The 25,968-nt window shown below is 42.1% G+C and overlaps 1 protein-coding gene across 1 annotated transcript in view; it reads left to right on the forward strand.

Annotated features, from left to right (window-relative positions):
• The window catches only part of LOC120019387 (disks large-associated protein 2-like), a 211,279-nt gene that overhangs the window by 112,048 nt on the left and 73,263 nt on the right, over positions 1-25,968 (forward strand). The gene's annotated exons all lie outside the window — the stretch shown is intronic.

Raw genomic sequence — 25,968 nt, forward strand, 5'->3', positions numbered from 1 at the left:
ACGACATACAGCTTACGTTATAGCGAGACAGCGCCTGCAATGAGGGCGGAAAATAGTACTAAACATTTTCCACAGAAATACGAAATAACATCATAAATGGTTCCTACTTTTGCTGAGCTTCCATCAGAATCTTGTACAAGGAGTCCTTTGTCTAGAATAAATCGTTGTTTGGTTTTAGAATGTCCTCTTCGCCTGTCGAATTAGCAACCAAAGCTAGCCAAGTGGCGCGAAGTTGTCCATCTTCACCAAACGCAGAGAACGGAAAACGCCAAAACTCCCGATAAACGTTCAATAATCTGATAAAACTATATTGAAAAAAACATACTTTACGATGATATTATCACATGTATCAAATAAAATCAAAGCCGGAGATATTAGCCGTCTATACCGAAAGCTTTTCAGAAGGCAATCCAGGGTTCCTTCCCGTGCCTTGCTGGACAAAGGAAATTTGGGGTCACGTCATTCCAAGAGCTCTTGTTCGACCTCAGATCAAGCTAGACACCCCATTCCACCTCCCACTGCCTGTTGACATCTAGTGGAAGGCGTATGAAGTGCATGTATATCCATAGATTTCAAGCAAATGAATAGGAAGGCCCTGGAACAGAGCCTCGATTTCAGATTTTTCACTTCCTAGCAAGTTTGCTGCAAAATGAGCTCTGTTTTACTCACAGATATAATTCAAACGGTTTTAGAAACTTGAGAGTGATTTCTATTAATTTCTAGTAATAATAATATGCATATTGTACAATCTAGAATAGAGTACGAGGCCGTTTAAATGGGCACGATTTTTTCCCAAAGTGAAAATAGCCCGAACAGGTTTTAAGATAGCACGAGGTTGATAGCCCGAGGGCTCAACCGTCTAACTGCATTTGCAACAGCAAATACTATAATGTGCAAGTTTCCATACATTTGACTTCCTGTAGATAGTAAACACACGGGATGTCACATGCTGCGGTCGCACCCAAACGGACCTTAGCTATACGCCCAGTCTCATGACCCAGTCCCACAAAGACAACTTTGTATCAGGTTAGAAAAAACACTAGCATATAACAAGAGTCAATTCTTTAAACAGTAAAACATGGGATAGCATGACTAATTATGTAATTTTCCACAATACTATTTACATGAAAATGTACCTTAAAGTTGAATGAAGAAAGGCGTAGTACTACATTACCTTCAAACAAAAGGTGAGTTATCACTAAATAAAACATTTACAACCATCAGATAAACTTTGTAAAAACAATTCAGGGATGACCACAATTGCTCTTGACAAGCTACAGGTTTCTGCAGGCTTTTTTGTTCAAGCCCAGTTCTTCCACACCCGATTCTACTATTCATGGTCTGGATGAACAGCTGAGGTCTGGATGAACAGCTGAGGTCTGGATGAACAGCTGAGGTCTGGATGAACAGCTGAGGTCTGGATGAACAGCTGAGGTCTGGATGAACAGCTGAGGTCTGGATGAACAGCTGAGGTCTGGATGAACAGCTGAGGTCTGGATGAACAGCTGAGTAGTAGAATCAGGTGTGGTAGCACTGGGCTTGAACAGAAAAGCCTTCATAACCCTGTGTATTGTCAAGAGCAATTTTGATAACTCCTGATACAAACACTATAACAAATGACAACCTGCTGAGAAACACCTGCAAAATACAAAGTCATTAGACAAGTACAAAACTCTAAAGAGAAATGATAGACATATTTACAAATCTGAAACTGGATAAGTGTTTGATACCCTTGAATACAAAACTTCAGCTACAATTGTTATCATTAAGGCTGTACACAGCTGTCCAACTCCAGTAAAAGAGCACACTTAAATGTATAAATGGCTGTATAAATATGGAAACAGGTGGGAGAACTCACAGATTTGAAACAGAACATAGATTTTAAGTATTGATAGTGTGTGAAGTACCATGTTTACTGCGTGTCCTTTGTCAGTTCCACATGGGCTAGCTTGCATTTCTCTATGACAGGTATATTCCCACAATCCGCCTCTGCCATGAAGCACTGTGTCCCCAGTAGGGCTGACCCCATTTAGTCGACTGGTTGATTGTTTGGTCAATAGGCTGTTGGTCGACCGAGATTTCTTTAGTCGAGCAGTTGCAATTATTAGAATTTTTTCGTGGTGCACAAGACACTGTCTCAGTGGACTAATCCGTTGCGGATGCCACGGGGATGGCACAGTCCATCACTCTAAGACATGTGATACTGAAATTGTAAATGGTTATATTATGTTTTAAAAAATGGTGCAAATCAATCCCAGAACAACAGCAAATTACCTTGTGAAGATGCTGGAGGAAACCGGTACAGAAGTATCTTTATCCACAGTAAAACGAGTCCTATATCGACATAACCTGAAAGGACGCTCAGCAAGGAAAAAGCCACTGCTCCAAAACTACCATGAAAAATCCAGACTACGATTTGCAAACTGCACATGGGGACAAATATTGTACTTTTTGGAGAAATGTCCTCTAGTCTGATGAAACAAAAAAAAGGGGGAGGCTTGCATGCCGAAGAACACCATCCCAACCGTGAAGCACGTGGGGTGGCAGCATCATGTTGTGGGGGTGCTTTGCTGCAGGAGGGACTGGTGCACTTCACAAAATAGATGGCATCATGAGGTAGGAATGTGAATATATTGAAGCAACATCTCAAGACATCAGTCAAGAAGTTAAAGCTTGGTCGCAAATGGGTCTTCCAAATGGACAATGACCCTAAGCATATGTCCAAAGTTGTGGCAAAATGGCTTAAGGACAACAAAGTCAAGGTATTGGAGTGGCCATCACAAAGCCCTGACCTCAATCCTATAGAACATTTGTGGGCAGAACTGAAAAAGCGTGTGCGAGCAAGGAGGCCTACAAACCTGACACCAGCTCTGTCAGGAGGAATGGGCCAAAATTCACCCAACATTGTGGGAAGGTTGTGGAAGGCTACCCGAAACGTTTGACCCAAGTTAAACAATTTAAAGGCAATGCTACCAAATACTAATTGAGTGTATAAACTTCTGACCCACTGGGAATGTGATGAAAGAAATAAAAGCTGAAATGAATCCTTCTCTCTACTATTATTCTGACATTTCACATTCTTAAAATAAAGTGGTGATCCTAACTGACCTAAGAGAGGGAATTTGTACTTGGATTAAATGTCAGGAATCGTGAAACTGAGTTTAAATGTATTTGGCTAAGGTGTATGTAAACTTCCGACTTCAACTGTATATATTATATCCACATACTGTCCATAATCTCCATACATCCCAACACAGCAAAAAAAGAAACGTCCTCTCGCTGTTAACTGCGTTTATTTTAAACAAACTTGACATGTGTAAATATTTGTATGAACATAACAAGATTCAACAACTGAGACATAAACGGAACAAGTTCCACAAACATGTGACTAACATATATTGAATAATGTGTCCCTGAACAAAGGGGGGGTCAAAACCAAAAGTAAGTCAGTATCTGGTGTGGCCACCAGCTGCATTATGTACTGCAGTGCATCTCCTCCTCATGGACTGCAACAGATTTGCCAGTTCTTGCTGTGAGACGTTACGCCACTCTTCTACCAAGGCACCTGCAAGTTCCCAGACATTTCTGGGGGGAATGGCTCTAGCCCTCACCCTCCGATCCAACAGGTCCCAGACGTGGTCAATGGGATGGAGATTCGGGCTCTTTGCTGGCCATGGCAGAACACTGACATTCCTGTCTTGCAGGAAATCATGCACAGAACGATCGGTATGGCTGGTGGCATTGTCATGCTGGAGGGTCATGTCAGGGTGAGCCTGCAGGAAGGGTACCCCATGAGGGAGGAGGATGTCTTCCCTGTAACGCACAGAGTTGAGACAAGCTCAGTCCGATGATGCTGTGACACACCGCCCCAGACCATGACGGACCCTCCACCTCCAAACTGATCCCGCTCCAGAGTACAGGCCTCGGTGTAAAGCTCATTACTTCGACGATAAATGTGAATCCGACCATCACCCCTGGTGAGACAAAACCGTGACTCGTCAGTGAGTCGCGGTTTTTGCCAGTCCTGTCTGGTCCAGCGATGGTGGGTTTGTGCCCATAGGTGACATTGTTGCTAGTGATGTCTGGTGAGGACCTGCCTTACAACAGGCCTACATGCCCTCAGTCTAGCCTCTCTCAGCCTAGTGCGGACAGTCTGAGCACTGATGGAGGGATTGTGCATTCCTGGTATAACTCGGGCTGTTGTTGTTGCCATCCTGTACCTGTCCCGCGTGTGAGGTTCAGATGTACCGATCCTGTGCAGGTGTTGTTACATGTGGTCTGCCACTGTGAGGATGATCAGCTGTCCATCCTGTCCCTGTAGCGCTGACTTAGGCGTCTCACAGTACGGACATTGCAATTTATTGCCCTGGCCACATCTGCAGTCCTCATGCCTCCTTGCAGCATGCCTAAGGCATGTTCATGCAGATGAGCAGGGACCCTGGGCATCTTTCTTTCAGTGTTTTTCAGAGTCAGTAGAAAATCCTCTTTAGTGTCCTAAGTTTTCATAACTATGACCTTAACTGTTCAACCTCTCTTTCGTGTCGTTTGAGATTCCCAAAGATTGGAAAGCAGCTGCAGTCATCCCCCTCTTCAAAGGGAGGGACACTCTTGACCCAAACTTCTACAGACCTATATCTATCCTACCATGCCTTTCTAAGGTCTTCGAAAGCCAAGTCAACAAACAGATTACCGACCATTTCGAATCCCACCATACCTTCTCCGTTATGCAATCTGGTTTCAAAGCTGGTCATGGGTGCACCTCAGCCACGCTCAAGGTCCTAAACGATATCCTAACCGCCATTGATAAGAAACAATACTGTGCAGCCGTATTCATTGACCTGGCTAAGGCTTTTGACTCTGTCAATCACCACATCCTCATCGGTAGACTCGATAGCCTTGGTTTCTCAAATGATTGCCTCGCCTGGTTCACCAACTACTTCTCTGATAGAGTTCAGTGTGTCAAATCGGAGGGCCTGTTGTCCGGGCCTCTGGCAGTCTCTATGGGGGTGCCACCGGGTTCAATTCTTGGACCGACTCTCTTCTCTGTATACATCAATGATGTCGCTCTTGCTGCTGGTGAGTCTCTGATCCACCTCTACGCAGACGACACCATTCTGTATACTTCTGGCCCTTCTTTGGACACTGTGTTAACAACCCTCCAGGCGAGCTTCAATGCCATGCAACTCTCCTTCCGTGGCTTCCAATTGCTCTTAAATACAAGAAACTAAATGCATGCTCTTCAACCGATCGCTGCCTGCACCGGCCCGCCCGTCCAACATCACTACTCTGGACGGTTCTGACTTAGAATATGTGGACAACTACAAATACCTAGGTGTCTCATTAGACTGTACACTCTCCTTCCAGACTCACATCAAACATCTCCAATCCAAAGTTAAATCTAGAATTGGCTTCCTATTTCGCAACGAAGCATCCTTCACTCATGCTGCCAAACATACCCTTGTAGAACTGACCATCCTACCTATCCTCGACTTCGGCGATGTCATTTACAAAATAGCCTCCAATACCCTACTCAATAAATTGGATGCAGTCTATCACAGTGCCATCCGTTTTGTCACCAAAGCCCCATATACTACCCACCACTGCGACCTGTACGCTCTCGTTGGCTGGCCCTCGCTTCATACTCATCGCCAAACCCACTGGCTCCAGGTCATCTACAAGACCCTGCTAGGTAAAGTCCCCCCTTATCTCAGCTCGCTGGTCACCATAGCAGCACCCACCTGTAGCACGCGCTCCAGCAGGTATATCTCTCTGGTCACCCCCAAAACCAATTCTTCCTTTGGCCGCCTCTCCTTCCAGTTCTCTGCTGCCAATGACTGGAATGAACTACAAAAATGTCTGAAACTGGAAACACTTATCTCCCTCACTAGCTTTAAGCACCAGCTGTCAGAGCAGCTCACATATTACTGCACCTGTACATAGCCCATCTATAATTTAGCCCAAACAACTACCTCTCCCCCTACTGTATTTATTTATTTATTTTGCTCCTTTGCACCCCATTATTTCTATCTCTACTTTGCACATTCTTCCACTGCAAATCTACCATTCCAGTGTTTTACTTGCTATATTGTATTTACTTCGCCACCATGGCCTTTTTTTTGCCTTTACCTCCCTTATCTACCTCATTTGCTCACATTGTATATACTTATTTTTCTACTGTATTATTGACTGTATGTTTGTTTTACTCCATGTGTAACTCTGTGTTGTTGTATGTGTCGAACTGCTTTGCTTTATCTTGGCCAGGTCGCAATTGTAAATGAGAACTTGCTCTCAACTTGCCTACCTGGTTAAATAAAAGTAAAAAATAAAAAATAATAAAAAATTGCTGTTAGTGTCTTAATGGCCGTTCCACAGGTGCATGTTCATTAATTGTTTATGGTTCATTGAACAATCATGGGAAACAGTGTTTAAACCCTTTACAATGAAGATCTGTGAAGTTATTTGGATTTTTACGAATTATCTTTGAGAGACAGTGTCCTGAAAAAGGGACATTTCTTTTTTTGCTGAGTTTATATACACACACATACTGTACAAACATATTGTAACAAGTATTACATGATTCCAAATGTGTTATTTCATATTTTTGATGTCTTCACTATTATTCTACAATGTAGAAAATAGTAAAAATAAAGAAACCCTTGAATGAGTAGGTGTGTCCAAACCTTTGACTGGCACTGTGTGTGTATATATATATATACTACGGACTCCGACATTGCTCATCGTAATATCTCCATATTTCTTAATTCCATTCTTTTTCTTTTTGATTTTGATTTTATATTATCAGCAGTTTACACAACTTCAGCCTTTTTGAAAAACCTTACTGGGCAAAATATAGCTAGCTATATTTCCTTGTTTGTTGGTTAGCTACCTAGCCAATGTTATCTCATCTGACTGGTATAACACTACATTAGCTAATTAGTTAGCTACCTAGCTTGTCTAGCTACCTTTATTTGCCGGTTCGTTAGCTTGCTAGCTGACTGGTGTTAGCTAGCTACAGAGGCTAGCTGCTGGACATTGTACAAGCAATCTAATGTTAGCTTGGCAACATTAGCTAGTTAGCTACCTGGCTAATCAAAATATCTGCTTGCATTTATTGACTAACCTCAGTTTGAATCCCACCATATAGCTAGCTATACATAGCAGCCTAGGTTTGTTCACATACATTTCTTATGACTGGCAGCATGGTGCAAGCTGTGTTGTTGCTGAGCAACTGACCCGGTGTTAGAACTCTGAGATTTGTCTGAAAATATGTTAGCATTGTCATAAATGCTACAAAAAGTTTACACAGCATTGGTTCTTAGTGACAAAAATGAGCACTTGAGGGTGATAAATTATAAAATGTAATCAAAACTGTTGTACCTACAACCTTATTTAGTCAAAGGTGGCAAGTCTAATGGTCACTTTATGGACTGTGTAGTCACTTTCTTATCCGACACCTAGATATTGAGCTAGTTCTGGGCAAATACTTGTCTGACAACCCTAATGCTAACAACCCTGTTAAAAATCTAGTATGTGGTTCTCAGTAACGGATGGACGGCTCATGACGGGAGGCGGGGAGTGTGTTGTGTACCTCCAATCAAGTTGATTGATTGTTGCCATATTAGCTTAGATATGATGGTAGGGAGATTTGAATTTAACACTGAGCTTCAACCAATACCTATAATGCCAATAGTCTGACTACAGAAGATATAAGGTTGGGCGCTTTAAGTGATATATGTTTTTTGTTATTTTCTTGATTTCTGAGTTTGATACAACGTATTGGAAGATTGTTGGTCCCTCTGAAGGGTATACAGGTTAAAAATGGCTGATATTGGCACTGAAAAGCATCTAAATTGGACGCAGTGGCTGTACAGTAACATGCTATAAATGACATTAGAGCTCAGGCTCTGAGCTTCACAGTAATGTATGGGTGTTGACTGACAGACATTCTGAACTTGAGCACCGCATGTGACAAGAAGTGGCCCCCATCCCTCCTGCTAATTCTGTATATTTTTTTTGTTGTCAGAGGGAAATGCTGTAAATTAAGAGGACTCTGATATTTTGAAAGATGAGACATTGAGTATTTATCAGGTTTCAGGTAAGACCTAAATACAGACTGTGTTGAAGTAACAATGTTTATTACAGCAACAGGGGCAGGCAAACGACAGGTCAAGGCAGGCAGGGGTCGATAATCCAGAGTAGAGGCAAAGGTACAGGATGGCTGGCAGGCTCAGGGTCTGGGGCAGGCAGAGTGGTCGGGCAGGCGGGCTCAGAGTCAGGACAGGCAAGGGTCAAAACCAGGAGAGCGAGAAAGAGAGACTGGGGAGAAAACAGGTTGGGTGACTTGACGAACTGGCACAGAAAAACAGAGAACACAGGTATAAGTACCCAGGGGAAGATGGGAAACACCTGAAAGGGTTGTGAAGACAAGCAGAAGGACAGGTGAAACAAATCAGGGCGTGACAGGATTATAATAAATGCCACTTTGATGTCATACAGTCTAAATATGCACTTCACATTTCCATATCATAAAACTCATGTCATATACAGTGTCAACGTTCATGATCACTATGTTTGATGTACAGTTACAAGATGACATGGCGTCATGTCCTGGGTTGTTCTGAACAGAATGAGACTCTTTGTCTATTGTGAAGAAAATTTGCCACGGAACACGCACCTGAATGCACACGATTCCTCAAACAAAACAACTACAAATGTGCATACTCTAGTTCCTCAACAGCACAGCTAGGAAAGCTAAACAAAAAGCACCTTATAGTTGAAGATTCTTCTTTGAGTCAGAAAAGTGCATTGAAATGACTTAGAACTATGCACACTTTGGAGAGGTGTGTGGTCACTTGGAGACACGAGTTAGCACTTGCACTCAAAGGCTTGTAATTTTGTTTTGTGTTATGTTGCACCTACTCCACATTTTCCAGGAATAGTTACTGAATGTATCCAGAGTATTTTCAGCTTTCGTCATGAACAAATGCGGCGAAAAGTACAGTAAATGTAAAATGCACATAAAATCAACAGTGTAATATTTGGATTCAATCTTGTCAGGTGAACTGTTGTGTCCTCAACTTTGGTCTAATAATCTTCCCATGATCTCCAAACTGTTCCTTTTCAATTACTACAATGTTTGCATATGCGTTTCATATTTCTTCTGTAAGAAACATTTCGATTTAGCCCTATCCATGTAGGCCACAAGTGTAAAGGTTTAATCAACTACCATTACATCATTGAGGCTAGAAATATTGTGGGAGGTTTTGTAGAATGTTCTCAGTAAGCGGTGAAAGACTATAGCCTAGCTCCCTATTGCTTTCCGATGGGGGCGTATAGATAAACTGGGGCCAGTCGAGAAGAGAAGATGACATCACAATGACATGAACCAGTGTCTGCAGTAGGAGTAAGTGGGAGAGAAAATCAAAGGTGAATGCAGAATCTGACACTAAGCTTGTCTAATTTCAATAGTTTTATGGATCAGGGTCTATATCTATCGCTCTGCTTGCATAACATTTAATGTACTTTTCAGCACAGATGTGAACACAAACTGACTGCTGTAAAAGAGGGCTCTCCTGATTTATTTGTGCTCAATGTTTGGAGATGGCTTCCAGGAAGAAAATGTGTGTTTGATTGACAAAAGAGGGGGAGGTTTGTTCAGTCTCCTTTGAACATGTTTCCCTTCAAAGAAAAGCAGCAACAGTATTGAGTGACAAGGCTCTTTGTAAAGAAGTGCATTTTGCTTTTAGAATCACTAGAGAACCTTGACGTTCATACAGCACCAACATCAGTAAGCGTAGAGTCGCGTCAATCTCCTCTTATATGATTGGGGTTAAAGCACGGTTCCCAGGTCGGGAGTTAGAAAATAGTTGAAGCGGCTAAAAGCATCGATTCCAGAAAGGACTCAATTGATCTCGTTGTTGGTCGATGAAAATGTTTGGGGGGTGTTATTTTTAACCATGTGATTCTACAGTATCGTTTGACCGCCTGTTGCTCTCTTTTTCTTTCATTCTTTTAGTCAGTCTATCATATAGTCATTATGTCGGTCTCCTCTACACTAGGAAGCACACTAGGCCTACATTCTGTAAGCCACTCTGTTCAGTGTGTGTCATGCATGGGTATGTGCCGTTATTGTAAGCCATGTGTCATTTGTATTTGATAATACTTTTGGCCAGAGGGAATGGGGTGGTTTGGAATCTCCTGAATTTCCATAAAATGCCCCACAGATTCAGTCAGAGACCGATAGATCTGTCAACCTCTTGTTTTTTAAACTAAGGCAGTTACTCCTGAGTGACTAATCGCTTTAAAAAAACTAATCAAGAGCAGGGATCCCCAGTAAAAATCAGTTTTTTTCTCTACATGTCCAGCCCTCATATTTAGCATCCCAATAAGTATTTACCATTTTCTTCTCAGTACAACCAGGGCTACAAGTAAAACAATTATTGTACTTAAAAAGTTGCATTCATGAGTATTATTGACTAATGTCAAGAAAGAAATGAGGTCCGCCAAACAATAACCTAATAGAAAAATATCCTACAGAAATTGTTTTCTTAGTGGGAAATGAATATGTAAATGAAATACCAATAACGAGGCTATATAAAGGGGGTACCGGTACCGAGTCAATGTGCGGGGGTACAGGTTAGTCGAGGTAATTTGTACATGTAGGTAGAGATAAAGTAACTTTGCATAGATAATAAATAGCGAGTAGCAGCAGTGTAAAAACAAAGGAAGGGGTCAATGTAAATAGTCCGGGTGGCCATTATTTGATTGATTGTTCAGCAGTCTTATGGCTTGGAGGTAGAAGCTGTTAAGGAGCCTTTTGGACCTAGACTTGACGCTCCGGTACCAGAACAGTAATGAAGAAAAAAAATGCTGGGCAGGGCATGCCCAGAGCTTGTGACTGAGCAGTCCCGGAGCGGCTCCACTCTGCTCACATCCTTTGGCGAATGCAGAAGAAATACACTAATTCAATGCAACAAAAAAAAACGCAGTCTGTAGCTCAGACAGACAATGTTTGAAAGGGGTTGGAAGCACTAAATCACGGCTGTGATGCCACAGGACTCATCACTAATTAATACACAGCAATATCTATTCATCATGTCTGTCTTCTGCTTTCCCCTATTACTGCAGAAGACTAATCAAGTTCGCCTTGGAGCCAGACCTGTTTTGTGCTAACATTCAACTCCTTGCGACTCTGTGTCATATGCCAAACAAAACAGGTCTCAATACCAGGACATAATCAAGTTGCTTCACACAAGGGGTTGGAGACGTGTTGTAGAAATTAAGAAAATCAAGCATAACTATTCAATGGAGATTGAAATTCTTTAATTTAAATGTGTAGTTTAAGGGCCCTATTCAATTAACTTGTGAGCAGTCAAATATAGCATGCTTCTTGTGCAGTTTAATGTATGTTTGTTTATGGTAGATATCAGGTCGGTGATTATACTAACCTACTATTACTACAAACCAAGAATACGTTTTTTCACTCACCCCACAGAGATCCTAATTATCCCCACAGAGATTCCAATTATCCCAACAGAGATCACAAATATCCCCACAGAGATCCCAATTATAATTGAATTGATTTAAACCTGAATTTCAAATCGTGAACATAATGTTTACCTGAACATTTTCTGGCACGACTTTGAAAAGTTAAATTACTTGTTTTACTACATTATTCCCAGTGTTTATTGCCAGTGGTTTTTAATGTTTGTCTTGAGGTTGTCGAAACAGCCAAACATTTTAGGCAATCCAGACTCTATGGAGGCTGGTGTTGGAAACTGCTAATCTGTTAGATAATGATATCATTAGGATTTAAACCAGTGGTCAACAGTCGGTCGATTGAGATCGACTGGTTGATCTTCAAGGCATTCCTAGTGTATCACCAAAAATGTCTGTAGAAAAGCCAATGATAAAGCCTTGCACTTTTGTATTAGTCTTGTGCTGTTGGCGTTAGGTGCACTTGATTCAGAAGCCTTGCGCTCCTGATAGGCAAAGTGTTCCCATTTTGGACCATCTCATTTGTCTGACGGGACTAACTCCGCCTACCTGGCGGACCAGGAGAGGTAAATCAGGTGTGCCTACTGCGCTGGCCAATCGGATAGCTCAAATCACCGTGCCTACAGCTTCCACAACCCCACAGCAAAGATTGATACTAGCCTAGCTGAGATGTCATAACTTTTAAAACCATGACCAGAGAAAGACTGTCAAAGAATACAGCAAAGAGCTGCTGTTTTTATAAGTGAGTTCATGTTTAAGTTTTTATTCAACACTGTCAACACTTTTTATTCAACACTTTTACAAAACATAAAATGTGCTTCTCCTTACTTCCACTCATGCTTCAGCTGCAATGAATGAGTAGCCATGTATCAATAGACTGTATCCCAGTGGCGTGTATTTATGGATGCCAAGAGAAGCCAGGCTTCCCCCCGAAAATTAACAATAAAAAAAAACCACAACATAATTTACATTTGTCTCTCTGTGTTTCATCATTTTCATTCAATTCGCAAGAGGCTGAATGTGTCTCACCGGAAAAAAGCATCCGAGCGAGTGAAACAGCGCCCCTCTGTCTCTGTATCCCATCCATCTGATGCTGTCTGGTCAAAAAGAGTATGACATTGTTGTCGCCCGTAGCATTGAATGCAAGGGAAGCCAGCGAGCATTTGTAATCCCTTGATTAAAAAATAATAAAATAATAGCCATTGAGCTAAACTGAGTGAACACAACTGTGAATAGTGCTGGCGCACCAAAAAAAAGTGTCAAGGGAAGCCAGTTTGAATTGTGCTTCACTCCAATTACACCATTCTGTCATTGACAGAATCAACTTAAATTGTTGCATCTTATTGTGGTGTTGTCCTCCTCTAGCTAGCTAAAATTGGCCCTTTCTTAAAATAGTCAGGGATGGAGATAGGGATTTGGACTTGTGGTTTTACTTAATTCTCTGTACTGGCCAATGATTATAATGACGTTTCTGATCCAAACATACATTGTGCCCCTGGCTTGAGAGGATGGAAGTTCAATATGTAGTTAGATGTAAAAGACTAATGTTAACTAGCTAACGTTTCCCATGAAAGGAAGTTAGGCTTGCGATCAAGCATTTTAGCCAGGTAGCCTAGGACAACAAAATCTAAGTGTGTGTACTGTATGACAGAGTCATAGACAGTTGGTCAACATGAAAAAGAGAGGAAGATATCATTGACGTTTCTCTACAAGTAGGGTGAGTCAAAATGTTTTTTCTACTTGCATAGACACACACAGAGAAATCTGAACCATGGACAGCCACATCATATTTAGCTTACGTTGATTGGACTAAATTTGTTTTGGTGCCTTTAGTTGTCACTGTATTAGACTAAGCATAGGTGATTTGATGATGTTGAATTCGAAATGTTACTGGAATAGTGGAAGCAGCATCTGTTTTCTTTATTATACAAATTATTTCAATTTATGCTCAGCTGTATCTCGCAAGTGATACAACACCTGATCTATTTTGTTATCAAAGCTCGAGTTTTGAAATATAAAATGGTCTGAGTAGAACAATATTGGCAGGCCCGTCATATGGCCAATATGCTGTGATAATGTATTAGGCCTGCTGCACAAACCTCATTCCTACATAACTGTTTTTATTTCGATTAATGTTGCATAGGCTTACATTTTTTAAGTCATGTTTAAAAAAAATCTGAGCGGATAGATCTTAGTTTGCTTTTTGACTCAGAAAGTGATCTTGACTCAAAAAAGGTTGATGACCACTGATTTAAACTGACTTCAATCAATGAGTGAACATATTTCATGGCCCTAAATATAGTTGGCGCTACTTTAGTATGCATTGGTTGAAGCTCAATGTTAAATTAAAATCTCTGAGCCATCATATCTAAGCCAATATGACACCAATGTCGATGACAATTGGCAAAATCAACTTGATTGGAGGTACACAATCTTGTCATGTGTCGTCCAGGCCGTTACCGAGAACCATTATATTGTATTTTTGACATGGTCTTCGCATTAGGTTGGGGCAATTTGCTGACGACCCGATCTCAAATTCGAGATGTCGGATTAAGACGATTACACTTAGATCCATTTGGACTGAATACATTTGTAGATGCAACTGTTTTATTAAATTCACAATATATTCACAATATTGTCACCATTCTGCCAAATAAACAACAACGATGTGCTACCTTTTTGTAGCATTTCTGACAATGCTAACATCTTTTCAGCTGAATCTCAGAGTTCTACAACTGGGTCAACTAACTCGATTACTGCGCAACTGTACTAGTTGGATGAGAAGCAAAAGGAAGGTTGCTAGCTAGCTAGGTTTATTTTGCTATGGATGGTTTTTCATATGGCTGTGTCATGTGTGTAAGCTGCTGACCTGGACACTTCTGTGTAATCAGAGCACAAACAAGATAGCGAATGTCCTTGATTGCTACTGTATCCAGTTAGTTCATTTATATTACATGCACACACACCAGACAGACGTGTTGTTGTTAACGTTACGAGATCCAGAGCAAATCCCCTAGCCCTAGCTCCTCTGCCAATGCAATTTTACAATCCACATTTGCGCTGACTGATCACACTGTCAATTTACTTTTCAATGTGTTCCTGAAGTCGCCATCCACAAGTAAAAAGTAGCAGGGTTGCTCACAAGCACCCAGGTAAAACAACAACAGCATAATGATCATTGCTTGCTTCCGCGACCTGTGCGCAGTCAAAAGAAAATGCCATGCTTGCTAACTTGGTTAGCAATGTGATAAAATGAAACAGTTTTCAACAGATCAGCTGTTTTTGACAAAAAAAATTACCAAGCAAGAAATGCATTCCAGGTGACTACCTCATGAAGCTCGTTGAGATAATGCCAAGAGTGTGCAAAGCTGTCATCAAGGCAAAGGGTGGCTACTTTAAAGAATCTCAAATATAAAATATATTCTGATTTGTTTAACACTGTTTTGGTTACTACTTGATTCAATATGTGTTATGTCATAGTTTTGATGTCTTCACTATTATTCTACAATGGTGAAAATAGTAAAAGTAAAGACAAACCCTTGAATGAGTAGGTGTGTCCAAACTTTTGACTGGTACTGTATATATATATTTTTTCTTCTCACAAAAGTAGTCCTGTTTTAGCTGACCGATATAGCCATCTGTAGCGCGGGAACACATTCTCAATTCCCAATCATCTTCTCGCGGCTATTGATGCAGTACACATACAGTACATTGTAGCATACTCATATGTGTTAGTTTCATTTAGTTGATGTTATAAATATGAACCGGTGTGAAAATAAAGCACATAGCATATTGAGGTGAGATCAAGGTTGATGAAAACTATTTAAAGGTGTAGGCTCTACATAGTATTCTATTACAGTTTCAGGGTCAGACCTCTCGACTTTCTTAAAGTTCCCTGATTTAAAGTCAGAGCGTTAATTTCATTTGAAATATACTTACTAGAGGTGGAAGTGGAACTTGCCTGTTGAGGAACTAGGCTAAAACATGATTTGAATTGAATGAAAAACCATTGTTGTTGTCAGATCTCCCTTTATATTGGTACTGTAATATATACAGTGCCTTGCAAAAGTATTCATCCACCTTGGCGTTTTTCCTATTTTGTTGCGTTAGAACCTGAAGGAAAAAGGAAACCGCACAGTGCTCTTGATAGTATCACTGATCTTTAATAAGCTTACGTATCGGCCTCACGGCCTTCGTCAGAGCTTTTGTGATTTTTTTTTAATTGTACCATTATGTAGACCTAGCCCCACCCACATCCGTTCCACGCATCGAACGGGGTTGGAGGCAAAGGAAAAACAAATAAGTGCTACCAAATATAACAATATGCATTTCATAAATATTCAAAAAAAAGTGCGTAAATAAGACGTATTTAACACATCTGTAAAACCACAATGAGGACATAGCAAGTTTTCATTAATCATTGGGTACATCGTACGAAAAACATCAGAGTAATTTTAAATAGGGGCATAATTCATGTTCAAATTCACAACATAACACACATAGGCATTTCATCATTAAGTCCTTTAGGAAATAATGTCTGGAGGGTGAAAATCCCAAAACTTTCTCTTTTACTCAGAGTATTATTAATATCACCTCCCCTGTCTAATATCTTAACTTTCTCTATGCCACAAAATCTAAAGGTAGAAATGTCATGCTTTAAGTCATTAAAATGTACTGCGACTGGATTATCTGTTTGAGAGAATGAGAGGTTTTACCTACATAGCACAGCCCACATGGACATTTAATAATGTAAATAACATGGGTGGTAGAACACGTAATAATGTAATTTATTTGGAACCGTTTTCCTGCATGTGGGTGGCAGAAATATTCACACTTCATCATATTGTTGCACTGTGTGCATCCTCTGCATTTTTAGCTACCATTTGGAAGAGGGCGTAAAAGAGCCTGGCTGATTTTCTTTTGTGGCTGGCAGTTGGCATGAACCAATTTATCGCGTAAATTGAGTAAATTGTGACCTCTCCTATACACAATAAGTGGTGGATTTTTAAATTCAGCTGCAAAACTGGGTCCGATGATAAAATATGCCAGTGTTTCTTGACCACATCTCCCACTTTTTGCGAGTTCAAAGTATATATATGGCAAAAATCCCAGTGGCTAGATGTGCCAAGCTTATAGAGATATACCCCAAGAGACTTGCAGCTGTAATTGCTGCAAAAGGTGGATCTACAAAGTATTGACTTTGGGGGGATGAATAGTTATGCACGCTCAAGTTTTCAGTTTTTTTGTCTTATTTCTTGTTTGTTTCACAATAAAAAATATTTTGCATCTTGGTAGGCATGTTGTGTAAATCAAATGATACAAACCCCCCAAAAATCTATTTTAATTCCAGGTTGTAAGACAACTAAATAGGAAAAATGCCAAAGGGGGTGAATACTTTCGCAAGCCACTGTACTGTTTGTCCATCCAGTTTCACTGGGATTCCCATTCAGGTTCCAAAGAGGCCTTAGTGAAGAGAGAATGGACAGGTGCATGTTGTTACACACACACACACACACACACACACACACACACACACACACACACACACACACACACACACACACACACACACACACACACACACACACACACACACACACACACACACACACACACACACACACACACACACACACACATAGCCTTAGGATACACACACACACACACACACACACATAGCCTTAGGACACACATCCAGAGAACCGCAGAGGATTTCCTGGAGGGAAAACATGTGCTCTGACTAAGGTGGTTATGTGTGGGTGGTTTATCTCATTGTCATGCCAGCCTGCAGAGCAGAAAGTGTTCTGATTATTCCACTAGGTAATGAGGCCTTGGTCCCTACTCACAGACATACTGTATACTAGACTGCTGGGGATACATTTTCTGATGAAACTCAATGTTTGTGTATACAGTAAGTGTGCATGTTGTGATAATGGATGTATGCAGCGCTCTATACATAACTACTGTATGACTACTGGATGTACAGTATGCAGTGCTCTATACATAACTACTGTATGACTACTGGATATATGCAGTGCTCTATACATGACTACTGTATGACTACTGGATGTACAGCATGCAGTGCTCTATACATGACTACTGGATGTACAGTATGCAGTGCTCTATACACAACTACTGGATATATGCAGTGCTCTATACATGACTACTGGATGCACAGTATGCAGCGCTCTATACATAACTAGTGTATGACTACTGGATGCACAGTATGCAGTGCTCTATACATGACCACTGCATGACTACTGGATGCACAGTATGCAGTGGTCTATGCATAACTACTGTATGACTACTGGGTGTACAGTATGCAGTGCTCTATACATGACTACTGGATGACTACTGGATGCACAGTATGCAGTGGTCTATGCATAACTACTGTATGACTACTGGATGCACAGTATGCAGTGGTCTATGCATAACTACTGGATGACTACTGGATGTACAGTATGCAGTGCTCTATACACAACTACTGGATATATGCAGTGCTCTATACATGACTACTGGATGTACAGTATGCAGTGCTCTATACATAACTAGTGTATGACTACTGGATGCACAGTATGCAGTGCTCTATACATGACCCTGTATGACTACTGGATGTACAGTATGCAGTGCTCTATACATGACCACTGTATGACTACTGGATGCACAGTATGCAGTGCGCTATACATAACTAGTGTATGACTACTGGATGCACAGTATGCAGTGCTCTATACATGACCACTGTATGACTACTGTATGCACAGTATGTAGTGCTCTATACATAACTAGTGTATGACTACTGGATGCACAGTATGCAGTGCTCTATACATGACCACTGTATGACTACTGGATGCACAGTATGCAGTGCTCTATACATGACCACTGTATGACTACTGGATGTACAGTATGCAGTGCTCTATACATGACTACTGTATAACTACTGGATATATGCAGTGCTCTATACATGACTACTGGATGTACAGTATGCAGTGCTCTATATATAACTACTGCATGCCTACTGGATGTACAGTATGCAGTGCTCTATACACGACTACTGTATGACTACTGTATGACTACTGGATGTACAGTATGCAGTGCGCTATATATAACTACTGTATGACTACTGGATGTACAGTATGCAGTGCTCTATACATGACTACTGGATGACTACTGGATGTACAGTATGCAGTGCTCTATACACAACTAGTGTATGACTACTGGATGCACAGTATGCAGTGCTCTATACATGACCACTGTATGACTACTGGATGCACAGTATGCAGTGCTCTATACATAACTCGTGTATGACTACTGGATGCACAGTATGCAGTGCTCTATACATGACCACTGTATGACTACTGGATGTACAGTATGTAGTGCTCTATACATGACTACTGTATAACTACTGGATATATGCAGTGCTCTATACATGACTACTGGATGTACAGTATGCAGTGCTCTATATATAACTACTGCATGCATACTGGATGTACAGTATGCAGTGCTCTATACATGACTACTGTATGACTACTGTATGACTACTGGATGTACAGTATGCAGTGCTCTATATATAACTACTGTATGACTACTGGATGTACAGTATGCAGTGCTCTATACATGACTACTGGATGACTACTGGATGTACAGTATGCAGTGCTCTATACATGACTACTGGATGACTACTGGATGTACAGTATGCAGTGCTCTATACACAACTACTGGATATATATGCAGTGCTCTATACAAGACTACTGGATGTACAGTATGCAGTGCTCTATACATAACTAGTGTATGACTACCGGATGCACAGTATGCAGTGCTCTATACATAACTACTGTATGACTGCTGGATGTACAGTATACAGTGATCTATACATAACTACTGTATGACTACTGGATATATGCAGTGCTCTATACATGACTACTGGATGCACAGTATGCAGTGCTCTATACATAACTACTGTATGTCTACTGGATGTACAGTATGCAGTGCTCTATACATAACTACTGTATGACTACTGGATGCACAGTATGCAGTGCTCTATACATGACTACTGTATGACTACTGGATGCACAGTATGCAGTTCTCTATACATGACCACTGTATGACTACTGGATGCACAGTATGCAGTGCTCTATACATGACTACTGTATGACTACTGGATATATGCAGTGCTCTACACATGACTACTGGATGTACAGTATGCTGTGCTCTATACATAACTACTGTATGACTACTGGATGTACAGTATGCAGTGCTCTATACAAGACCACTGTATGACTACTGGATATATGCAGTGCTCTATACATGACTACTGGATGTACAGTATGATGTGCTTTATACATAACTACTGTATGACTACTGGATGTACAGTATGCAGTGCTCTATACATGACTACTGTATGACTACTGGATGTACAGTATGGAGTGCTCTATACATAACTACCCTATGAACAGTATGCAGTGCTCTATACATGACCACTGTATGACTACTGGATGCACAGTATGCAGTGCTCTATACATGACTACTGTATAACTACTGGATATATGCAGTGCTCTATACATGACCACTGTATGACTACTGGATGCACAGTATGCAGTGCTCTATACATGACTACTGTATGACTACTGGATGCACAGTATGCAGTTCTCTATACATGACCACTGTATGACTACTGGATGCACAGTATGCAGTGCTCTATACATGACTACTGTATGACTACTGGATATATGCAGTGCTCTATACATAACTACTGTATGACTACTGGATGTAAGCTGCACTTTATACATGACCACTGTATGACTACTGGATGTATGCTTCACTCTATACATGACCACTGTATGACTACTGGATATATGCAGTGCTCTATTCATGACTACTGTATGACTACTGGATGTATGCAGTGCTCTATACATAACTACTGTATGACTACTGGATGTACAGTATGGAGTGCTCTATACATAACTACTGTATGACTACTGGATGCACAGTATGCAGTGCTCTATACATGACTACTGTATGACTACTGGATATATGCAGTGCTCTATACATAACTACTGTATGACTACTGGATGTAAGCTGTGCTCTATACATGACTACTGTATGACTACTGGATATATGCAGTGCGCTATACATAACTACTGTATGACTACTCGATGTATGCTGCACTTTATACATGACCACTGTATGACTACTGGATGTATGCTTCACTCTATACATTACCACTGTATGACTACTGGATATATGCAGTGCTCTATACATAACTACTGTATGACTACTGGATGTATGCTGCACTCTATACATGACCACTGTATGACTACTGGATATATGCAGTGCTCTATTCATGACTACTGTATGACTACTGGATGTATGCAGTGCTCTATACATAACTACTGTATGACTACTGGATGTATGCAGTGCTCTATATATGACTACTGGATGTATGCAGTGCTCTATACATGACTACTGTATGACTACTGGATGTACAGTATGTAGTGCTCTATACATAACTACTGTATGACTACTGGATGCACAGTATGCAGTGCTCTATACATGACTACTGTATGACTACTGGATATATGCAGTGCTCTATACATAACTACTGTATGACTACTGGATGTAAGCTGTGCTCTATACATGACTACTGTATGACTACTGGATATATGCAGTGCGCTATACATAACTACTGTATGACTACTCGATGTATGCTGCACTTTATACATGACCACTGTATGACTACTGGATATATGCAGTGCTCTATACATAACTACTGTATGACTACTGGATGTATGCTGCACTCTATACATGACCACTGTATGACTACTGGATATATGCAGTGCTCTATTCATGACTACTGTATGACTACTGGATGTATGCAGTGCTCTATACATAACTACTGTATGACTACTGGATGTATGCTGCACTCTATACATGACCACTGTATGACTACTGGATATATGCAGTGCTCTATTCATGACTACTGTATGACTACTGGATGTATGCAGTGCTCTATACATAACTACTGTATGACTACTGGATATATGCAGTGCTCTATTCATGACTACTGGATGTGTGCAGTGCTCTATACATAACTGTGTGGCTACTGGATGTATGCAGTGCTCTATATATGACTACTGGATGTCTGCAGTGCTCTATTCATAACTACTGGATGACTACTGGATATATGCAGTGCTCTATATATGACTGCTATGTGACAACTGCTTGCTTGCTTCATTTTGACAAATTGTGTTGCCTTGGCAACCACACAGTCCAGCTCATCTGCTTTGCTGTGTGCTGCTGCATTGTAAGGAGAGTGAGAGAGAACGAGAGAGAGTGAAGAAGATAATGAGAGAGAGAACGAGAGAGAGAGAGGGAGAACTAGAGAGAAAGAATGAGAGTGAGCTGGCCAAGGTTTTGGATGTTATACTGCAGGTACAGTATGTATAGTGACTGTTTTCCAAGAGTGGCAGCCAACCAGCAGTGCTGCCACTGTCCTACTATCCTCACGTCAGCCTACATAGAGCTATAGATTAGCCTGTCATATCGTCCGTATGTTAGGGGTTAGCAATTTGCCAGGGCTGATTTATTGGGCTGCCAAGCCTGTCTGAGTTTCACTCGGCTATTCCCTTCCTCTACTCCACTGAGCCAGTCTGTTGAGTTTCACTAGGCTATTCCCTTCCTCTACTGAGCCAGTCTGTTGAGTTTCACAAGGCTATTCCCTTCCTCTGAGCCAGTCTGTTGAGTTTCACTAGGCTATTCCCTGGGCAGGACAGGACAGAAAGGGGAAAGGCAGAACCAGGGGCCAGCAGGTCGCAGGTAGAGACCTCAGTTGGTTGGTCACATGTGGAGAAGTCACAGGAATGCAGGTCTCAGGTAGGGCAGGGTCAGAGACTGGATCAGGTGGGATCAAACCAGAAAGGTTAGCATCAGAGCCTGGACCAGGTGGGATCAAACCAGGAAGGTTAGGGTCAGAGACTGCAACAGGTGGGATCAAACCAGGAAGCTTAGGGTCAGACATGATTCCTACGATGGTCTGTCGGAGGACCTGTTGAGTTCAACAGGTCATGGCTGATATGGTGTCTGTGTGTGTGCGTGTGCGCTTGTGTGTGTGCGTGTTTGTGAAGGTTGAAGAGGTCTTCCCTTCCATGTGAGAGACCAGCAACATGCCTTACTCCACAACAACAGCATGTGAAAGACAACACCAACCCTGCCAATTGTGTATAAGTACATGTTTCACATTACACACTTTTTTTTAAGACTGGGTCCTCATGAAGAGCCTTGAAAATCCTATCATGTTTTTTGTTTTTTCAGCGGTGGTTGCCATGACAACTGTGCATTTTATTTCAGGCTCTTTTGATAGTGTGGATCAGAGTACCTACAAATGATGTATGATGATTGTGGATTTATTCATGATGGGGTTTCCTGACTACCAGCTCTCACAGTCTCACGTCAAATGTTTCTCCAATGTCAAATTTCAAATTTGTTCCAAACATAAAATAAAATAAAATAACAATAATTAACAGCGAGTAGCAGCAGTGTAAAAACAAAGGGGGGGGGGGGGGGGTCAATGTAAATAGTCCGGGTGGCCATTTGATTAATTGTTCAGCAGGCTTATGGAATGGGGGTAGAAGCTGTTAAGGAGGCTTTTGGACCTAGACTTGGTGCTTTGCTTGCCGTGCGGTAGCAGAGAGAACTGGGTGACTGGACTCTTTGACAATTTTTTTGGACCTTCCTCTGACACCACCTAGTATATAGGTCCTGGATGGCAGGAAGCTTGGCCCCAGTGATGTACTGGGCCGTACGTGCTACCGTCTGTAGCACCTTTCGGTTGGATGCCGAGCAGTTGCCATACCAGGCGGTCAGGATGCTTTCGATGGTGCAGCTGTAGAACATTTTGAGGATCTGGGGACCCATGCCAAATCTTTTCAGTCTCCTGAGGGTGAAAAGGTGTTGTCGTGCCCTCTTCACGACTGTCTTAGTATGTTTGGACCATGATAGTTTGTTGGTGGACACCAAGGAACTTGAAAATCTCGACCCTCTCCACTACAGCCCTGTCGATGTGAATTGGGGTGTGTTCAGCCCTACTTTTGCTGTAGTTCACGATCCGCTCCTTTTGTCTTGCTCACGTTGAGGGATAGGTTGTTGTTCTGGCACCACACTGCCAGGTCTCTGACCTCCTCCCTATAGGCTGTCTCATCATTGTTGGTGATCAGGCCTACCACTGTTGTGTTGTCAGCAAACTTGTGATGATGGTGTTGGTGTTGGAGTTGTGCTTGGCCACGCAGTCATGGGTGAACAGGGAGTACGGGGGGGACTAAGCACGCACCCTTGAGGGGCCCCCGTGTTGAGGATCAGCATGGCAGATGTGTTGTTGCCTTCCCTAACCACTTGGGGGAGGCCCGTCAGGAAGTCCAGGATCCAGCTGCAGAGGGAGGTATTTAGTCGCAGGGTCCTTAGCTTAGTGATAAGCTTTGTGGGCACTATGGTGATAAACGATGAGATGATGGTGTTGATGTGAGCCATGACCAGCCTTTCAAAGCGCTTCTTGGCTACCGACGTGAGTGCTACGGGGAGGTAGTCATTTAGGCAGTTTGCCTTCGCTTTATTGAGCACAGGGACTATGCTGGTCTGCTTGAAAGGTAATGTAGGTAATACAGACTCAATCAGGGAGAGGTTGAACATATCAGTGAAGACATTTGCCTGAGTGCACGTCCTGGTAATCCATCTAGCCCTGCGGCCTTGTGAATGTTGACCTGTTTAAAGGTCATGCTCACATCGGCTACAGAGAGCGTGATCACACAGTTGTCCAGAACAGTTGGTGCTCCTATCCATGCTTCAGTGTTGCTTGCCTTGAAGCGAGCATAAAAGGAATTTAGCTCGTCTGGTAGGCTCGCATCACTAGGCGGCTCGCGATTGGGTTTCCCTTTGTAGTCCATAATAGTTTGCAAGCCATGCCACGTCTGACGAGCGTCAGAGCCGGTGTAGTAGGATTCAATCATAGTCCTGTATTGACGCTTTGCCTGTTTGATGGTTCATCTGAGGGCATAGCAGGATTTCTTATAAGCGTCTGGATTAGTGTCTCGCTCCTTGAAAGTGGCAGCTCTAGCCTTTAGCTCGGTGCGGATGATGCCTGTAAAGTTCCAGAGGTGATGGAAGATACTGTTAATCCCAAGCTCCTAGGTATAGTTCCAGAGGTGATGGAAGATACTATTAGTCCTAAGCTTCTAGGTATAGTTTCAGAGGTGATGGAAGATACTATTAGTCCTAAGCTTCTAGGTATAGTTTCAGAGGTGATGGAAGATACTATTAGTCCTAAGCTTCTAGGTATAGTTTCAGAGGTGATGGAAGTGGAACAGGAACAGATGTAGAGTGCTATGGTTTTGTTTATGGAGGCTTATGGAAGAGAGGAGAGAGAGGAGATAAATAAGAGAGGGAACCTTCCTGTGGGCCTCTCCAGATCCCTAAAGCCCAGAGAATGATTAGCCTGAGTCTCTCAGCCGGGCTCAACCGGTCTTTATGGTGCTGTGCTGCACTGGTGGCCGAGTCAGAACAACCTCTCAGCCGGGCTCAACCGGTCTTTATGGTGCTGCGCTGGTGGCAGAGACAGAACAGCTTCTCAGCCGGGCACAACCGGTCTTTACAGCCCTGCACTGGTGGCAGAGACAGAACAGCCTCTCAGCTTGGCTCAAACTGTCATTACGGAGCTGCGCTGCACTGGTGGGAGAGACAGAACAGCCGGGCTCAACCGGTCATTACGGCACTGCACTGGTGGCAGAGACAAAACAGCCTCTCAGCTGGGCTCAACCGGTCTTTACGGCAATGTGCTGCACTGGTGGCAGAGACAGAACATCCTCTCAACCAGGTTCAAACGGTTTTTACGGCGCTGCACTGGTGGCAGACACAGGACAGCTTCTCAGCCGGGGTCAACCGGTCTTTACGGTGCTACGCTGGTGGCAGAGACTGAACAGCTGGGCTCAACCGGTTGTTACGGTGCTACGCTGGTGGCAGAGACTGAACAGCTGGGCTCAACCGGTTGTTACGGTGCTACGCTGGTGGCAGAGACTGAACAGCTGGGCTCAACCGGTTGTTACGGTGCTACGCTGGTGGCAGAGACTGAACAGCTGGGCTCAACCGGTTGTTACGGTGCTGCGCTGGTGGCAGAGCTTCATTTTTAAATTGGGAGCAGCCGGAACAAAAAGTAAGCGCGAGAGTGTGATGACCTGAGGAGTTCTGATGTAGCGAAACACATAAAACATAATAATAATAAACTTCATAGTAAAGCATTGCATGCATATCATCGCATTTGCGTGGTGGCGTAGAGTAGAGGCACTTATAGAAGTTGCACATATGGGGAACATTTCTAGTAGCCTATGGTCTGGGAAAATGTTGGCCTTTATAAACACATTTTATGCAATTCTACTTCATTTTACATGACTGGAGACTTTGGCAGAATCTTTTTTAATACTGCACAAATTA

Source organism: Salvelinus namaycush, chromosome 24 (assembly GCF_016432855.1).
Source record: "Salvelinus namaycush isolate Seneca chromosome 24, SaNama_1.0, whole genome shotgun sequence".
Taxonomy (NCBI): domain Eukaryota; kingdom Metazoa; phylum Chordata; class Actinopteri; order Salmoniformes; family Salmonidae; genus Salvelinus; species Salvelinus namaycush.